Source organism: Dendroctonus ponderosae, unplaced genomic scaffold (genome assembly GCF_020466585.1).
Source record: "Dendroctonus ponderosae isolate FM_Combo_2020 unplaced genomic scaffold, Dpon_F_20191213v2 Dpon_F_20191213_1, whole genome shotgun sequence".
In the NCBI taxonomy this organism is placed as follows: Eukaryota; Metazoa; Arthropoda; class Insecta; order Coleoptera; family Curculionidae; genus Dendroctonus; species Dendroctonus ponderosae.
In genome coordinates, this window is record NW_026017110.1 from 14,314,786 (window position 1) to 14,320,785 (window position 6,000).

Genomic DNA, 6,000 nt, shown 5'->3' on the forward strand with positions numbered 1-6,000 from the left:
TCTACTATTAGATTATGTTGTTTGCTGTACACACCTACAAATTAATCAAAATTTTCTTCAGTATTAGATAGAGCCGACTGTAGACCATATCAACTCAAATAATTCAAACAGCTCGCGCTAAGTATTCAAAAGTTCATAAGTGAGCCTTAATAACTTTTTAATCGACCATTAAATTGACACATAATCACTTTACCTAGTGATTGAATAGTTTTCTGTTGCAGAATATAAACAAACACGCGAGTCAGAGTCAAAAAAATGATAAAGATTACAATTAAACTGTAAGTGAGGATATTTCTACTTACACCATTAGTGACGTATATTATTTCAAGCACAAGCTCGTTAAAATGGTCAGCACGCAACATACTAAAAAACCTTAGCTTTCATTAAGTTGTAGCATTTTTGCTTCTTTTCATATCTCACATTTACGAGCTCTCACCATACATCTCAGAAAAGTGTGTGTAAAGTATCTACTTATTTTTCTGTCCAAAATGTTTTCATAATAAATGTTTTTCTAAGGTATAAATTGTTCTAAAATTATTTCCAATTTCTTCGTGAAGTGAAGCTCTCGAAAGTGTTTCAATAGAAAGCAAATTTATAGCCTTACTGACTACTAATTTATACCCAAATCATAACTACTAATTTAAGCACCTTCTATAAAGATACGTTAAGTTCCGAATATATGAAATCTAAACAGAAAATTCAATTTTTATCTTTGATTTTTGTGGGTAGTTTTTTATTTACGCAGCAAACGGACTACTTCACAATACGACAAATAGAAATTAGAAACTGTTAATCAGTTGGTAGGATTTATTACTTGTTTTTTTTTATTCTACGGCGTTTGTCAAGTGCTCTAAAACACAACCGTGAAATTATGCCACTTGCAATCCATTACGACGCAAATATAACGAAAATCTATAAAATGAAAGCTAAACTAATATTGAAGAACTATGAAACTTTTGGGATCATAAGAGCTGTGAAAAGTGTCTGATGTACGAACATTCACATTTTGAGATCAGGCGTCCCCAAGATCCATGAGTGCGTTGTCTCTCATCATCTGGATGTATTCTAAAATAACACTCTCAAAACCGGTATGGAATTTTTCCGAAAAACATCGGCATCTTAAAACACTCACGTTATATTATGTATGCTATCAGCATTGAAGAATGAACTTACAAATATTATTTGGTCTTCAATTTAGAATTCCATTGTTTGTTAATGAATTTTCCCTACTTCAACATCTATATTTACTGCTTCTGTTTCTGTGGACACTACTTTTCCATTGGAACGTCAGATTTAGATCAGATCCCTATCCGTTGCAGTAACTGTGTTCATAATTTATTGTTTAGATAATAAAATGGTTCTCCGTATTAAAGTTCAACATAACTTGAATTAAAGCTTTATTCAATAAATTCAGCATTGGATGAACGAATGGCAGAACGTGCGTGAAGAATTATGTTCCATAATGAAACTCTGACTTTATCACTTGTTGAAACGTATATACAATATATATATAATATCGAGCTTCTCACATATTAAGAACCATTGAAATGGCGGATCCGTAAAGGCTGCTCCATTTAAGCCCATATACGTTTACCAGTTTGGTTAGAGGCAAGGGTAAATCGCAAACTGTAACATGGCGGAAAAATAGATGCAGTCTCTTCGATACTCCATATTGAAAGCTGCAAGTTAAATTTGGCGTTCAAGCCAATAACATTTTCGTAAATGATGTAAATTCCGGAAATGCTGAGAGAGTGCCAGAAAATATTAAGTTCGAGGCATTGAAATATAAATGCAGCTACTTACAATTCAGAAAATATTCCACCACTTGCAAATGCTGCAGAAGTCGCATCGAAATAAATCTGTACAGGCAAATCTTCATTAGATTGAAACAAACAATTCAAGCCTCTAACTTTTGGCAGAATGAAAAATGACGAGCTTATAAATTAAAAATCGAATCAGATCATTTGGGAATTTCTATAAATAACGCTTCCTTCACTCTCCATGGTTATTGCCTTATAGCGTAATTCATGTCGTTGGAAAGAAACCAAATTGGAAAGCACTCCTGTCCCAGTGGTAGTTTCGAGAAAATAAACAGAAGGAAACGCTGTGAGACCAAGAAAAGGGCGAAACTGAGAAATTTTAGATCAGTATTTTTCCAACTTGCCAAGGACAAAAATGATTACGACAAGTGTGCGTCGATGCACAAAAATTAAAAATAATCTTTAATTCTAAATTAAAATGAACAAAACTTATATTATTGAATATTATAAGAGATTTATTTAAAATATAAAATAATTTTTCTACTTTGCATGCAAGACAAACATGAACTAAACCCTATTTTATTGAGCCGATCTAATAAAGAACTTTGCACGTACTGAGTTCCGGATTTATTTTTAAAGTAGGATTTTGTTTGTACAGCGTAGCGAGAAGCATTATTTTCTTCATTTTACCAGGACGTTTATTGACTGAAAAATCATTTTTTTTTAGTTTTTTGCTTGTGGATTTTGATGGTTCTCTGAATACTGAAGGAGTACAATGGTACTGAATGATTTAATAAATGTGCTTCATAATATGTTGAAATAAAGGAACAAATACGACTCAAGTTGCAATTTTCCCATGAAAAAAAGCAGTTAAATAGTTGTTGAGCCAACCAAATTGATCAAAATAATACTGAAGTGTGTAGGCTGCTGTAGGCATAGCTTATCACCGACTTGATTTCACTACATCTCGCCTTTTAAAGCCAGACGGCAAAAGCAATTTTATTCACAGATACTCGATACTGGATTTCGAATATATAAGAGTCATGTTTGGTTAGGGTGGAGTTTAAAAATACCCACACATAAAACACATTTTATTGGACAGGGAACAGGGGCAGCCAAATTTGATTAGATACAGACTGAAGAGCTCAATATACAGTATCACAGGCAATGTTCAATGAAAAAAGCACGAGACTTTTCCCTGCAGATCGAACAATTTGCCAATTACAAGTTATCAACCTGAAACATTAGCACAAAGATTTATGTGCCTCTGGAATTTAATTCCTGTATTTATTACAGGTAGCTGACGTATATGAAGCGCGGTCATCGAAAATGCGTGAAATATTTAGTTTGCTTATCTCGGAAAGCTAAACAAGATGGAGCAAATTCTGCCGATGATTTCAAGAAACCGCAAATTTTTGGTCAGTGTGTGAAAAGTTAGAAGAATTGGAGAGTTAGAACTATTAGAAGCAAACTTTTTTGCATATTTTACACGTTTAAATACAAGAAGAATCAAAATAAGGAAAAGTTTATTAGAATTTAATAATGAATAGAAAATTATAATTGATTTTCATTTTAGGCTTTAAACAGCATACTAAGAAAAGCGCGGTTACAAGTGATAATTACACACATTTGATTTAGTATTTAGCAAACATTTTCAGATCACGATTTATTAATGATGTTGTCTTTTCTGTACCTATTAAACACCCTTAGACAAAATCTACAGAACGGTAACGCCAACTTTGAATCACTCAGTATTCAGTTGTTATGTTGGTTTATAGTTAAAACTGCTCTTTTAATATTTATAATGCCATCGAGGGCTAAAACCGGCAATAATACAATTTCTAAATCTTTCTAGATTTCCAGCTATCTAGTGGTTTCTTTAGTGAGCAATAAAATAAATGTATACATATATTCATATACATCATCAATACACGGCAATTCCCCAGTTTTATGTGATGGAATTGTCTCGCCATACTACTAATTTACTTAATACAGACAATAGTATTACTGCGTAACATGTTATGAGGATCTTTTATTGCCTATAGATAAATTGGATTAGACCACAAACAGTTAAATCGCCCACGCCGGAGCGGAAAATCTTCAATATGCGACTAAATTAAATGGAACGCCTTTCCATGGTCTCCCTTGTAATGCCATTTTCCACGAACAGGTTGCAACCTTTAATGGCTCTATTTAATGGCCCCGTATATTGTATAAGTAGCTTTTGAACCTCTAAAAGTTTGGCGATATTGAACTGTTCTGGCTCCGCCGCTTGCTAATTAAAATACATTGGCGAATTAACGCGCCTCAATTTTGTCTTCAAGGAGACAACGGCGTTATTCCATGTTTAAGCAAACCTTTACAGCATAATAGTAAATTTAGAAGGCTAATTTGGTAAAAATTAATTTGTTTTGTAAAATTTGAAAATACCCAGATGCAACCAATGAGATCCACATTTATGACAATGATTTTAAGAAAGCTTTAGACAAAGTGCGACATGGAAATTAAATAAAAATCGATAACGAATTTGATTGTGAAATCCAAATCAACTGACGAATGAAACATGTTCGTGCACTATCGCTGGTTCTGGCTCTTGATGGAAAAATTTTAGTGTAACGAGCTAGACTTAAACTAATCATCAAAAAAACAAAGGACACGACAATTTACAAATGAACAAGAATTGTTAACCTTTGAAGGAAAACATCTGCAACCGGTATAAGAACAAACAAGTAACAAACAAACAAGAGAAGGAAGATTTTGAACATAAATAGCAATAAACCCGTTTGCAAAACAAAGAAATGGTTTGTTTCTGGGACTAGGAGGTAGAACACTCCGATGTTGTTAATACACGAATAAACCGTTATTCCATAGAGCAACGTTGAGGAACTGAACATTGGAACAACAACATCTAATCAGGCTGCAATTCTTGGAATTGTGGATTTCTTGAAGAATACATGATAATTTATGGTTTTCTCAAGGCAAAGCAACCCTTCTCTGGGTTAATAGTTAAAACCACAGTTTCAAAAAGTGCCATATCTGAACACATTATGTGATGAAATTGTGACAAGTCAAGCGCAATTATGTAAAAAACAATAAAACAAAAACGTAAAAAAAAACGTTGTGGTTAATTCGTGACCGTGATGATAAGCTATCATCAGAAACTAAAATTCACTATTGAATCGGAAAATGATTACAAAATCCCATTTCTTGACACACTACTCATTAGAGAAAACAGTCCACTTTTAATTGATTGGAACCATACCAAACCTTTTCTGAAATATTTTTGAACTCTTATTCAAAACATACTATGAAAATAAAGATGAACATAATCAAGAATTCGAAGAATAGAGGTATTGCACTTTCAAGTTCACAATTCCGTCACAGGAATATCAACCTGATTAGTGAGTAATTAATGACCTATTAAAGAGCAATTAACCACTATCTCTAATAAACCAGAGTCTAAATTACATTTCAACAGAAAAAAATTTAACAAAGTATCGTTAAAATTTTAAGCCATCAGCCACAACTAGCAAAAGGAATTGAGAAAATAAAACTATTTTATTATTGGGGGTAATACCACGAGTGCTTTGAAATTACCGATAATTTTTCACGATCGCATGTTGTCCATAATTTCACGAGTCCGATGGACGAGTGAAATTTGCAAGGAAAACATGCCAGAGTGAAAAATTATATGGTCAATTTTAAAGCTCTCGTGGTATTTAGTGAGATTATTTCTCATATTATTATTTTATTAGAAATAAATCAATAGTATATATCATAATATTTAACAAGAAACTCATTTATTAATGGAATAATAAAAGTTACAGTTATGGTAATTATTTGTCACATTTGTATGCTTCTCAGCAGATGTAGACGTTGAGGGGCCGCTGGCAGATAGTTGAGGTTGAATTTCGCTCGTTTCTCGCATTTTTTCTACTAGATCTATATGGTGTTCCTCATCCATCTGTAGATAGCTGGAAAGTGATTTCGCACTTGAATGGCCAGTCATTTTGATCAAGTTTTCAACGGACACACCGCTTTTGGCCAATTTGAAAACCGCCGTGGCCCTTAATGTTTTGTAATTTTTTTGTCACTCTTAAGTCCCACTTGTAGTGCCTGGTTTTTAGTCCATGTCAAGATCTGGTTTGGTCCTACGGGACTGTTTTTGTACCAGTGTCCAGTTTGTTTCCAGTGTGGATTGACCGTCAGAAAAAGTCGTTGGCATTTTGTTTCTCCTCGT

At 33.4% G+C, this 6,000-nt stretch overlaps 1 protein-coding gene across 1 annotated transcript in view; it reads left to right on the forward strand.

Annotated features, from left to right (window-relative positions):
* The window catches only part of LOC109538991, a 133,485-nt gene that overhangs the window by 22,950 nt on the left and 104,535 nt on the right, over positions 1–6,000 (forward strand). The window lies entirely within an intron of this gene.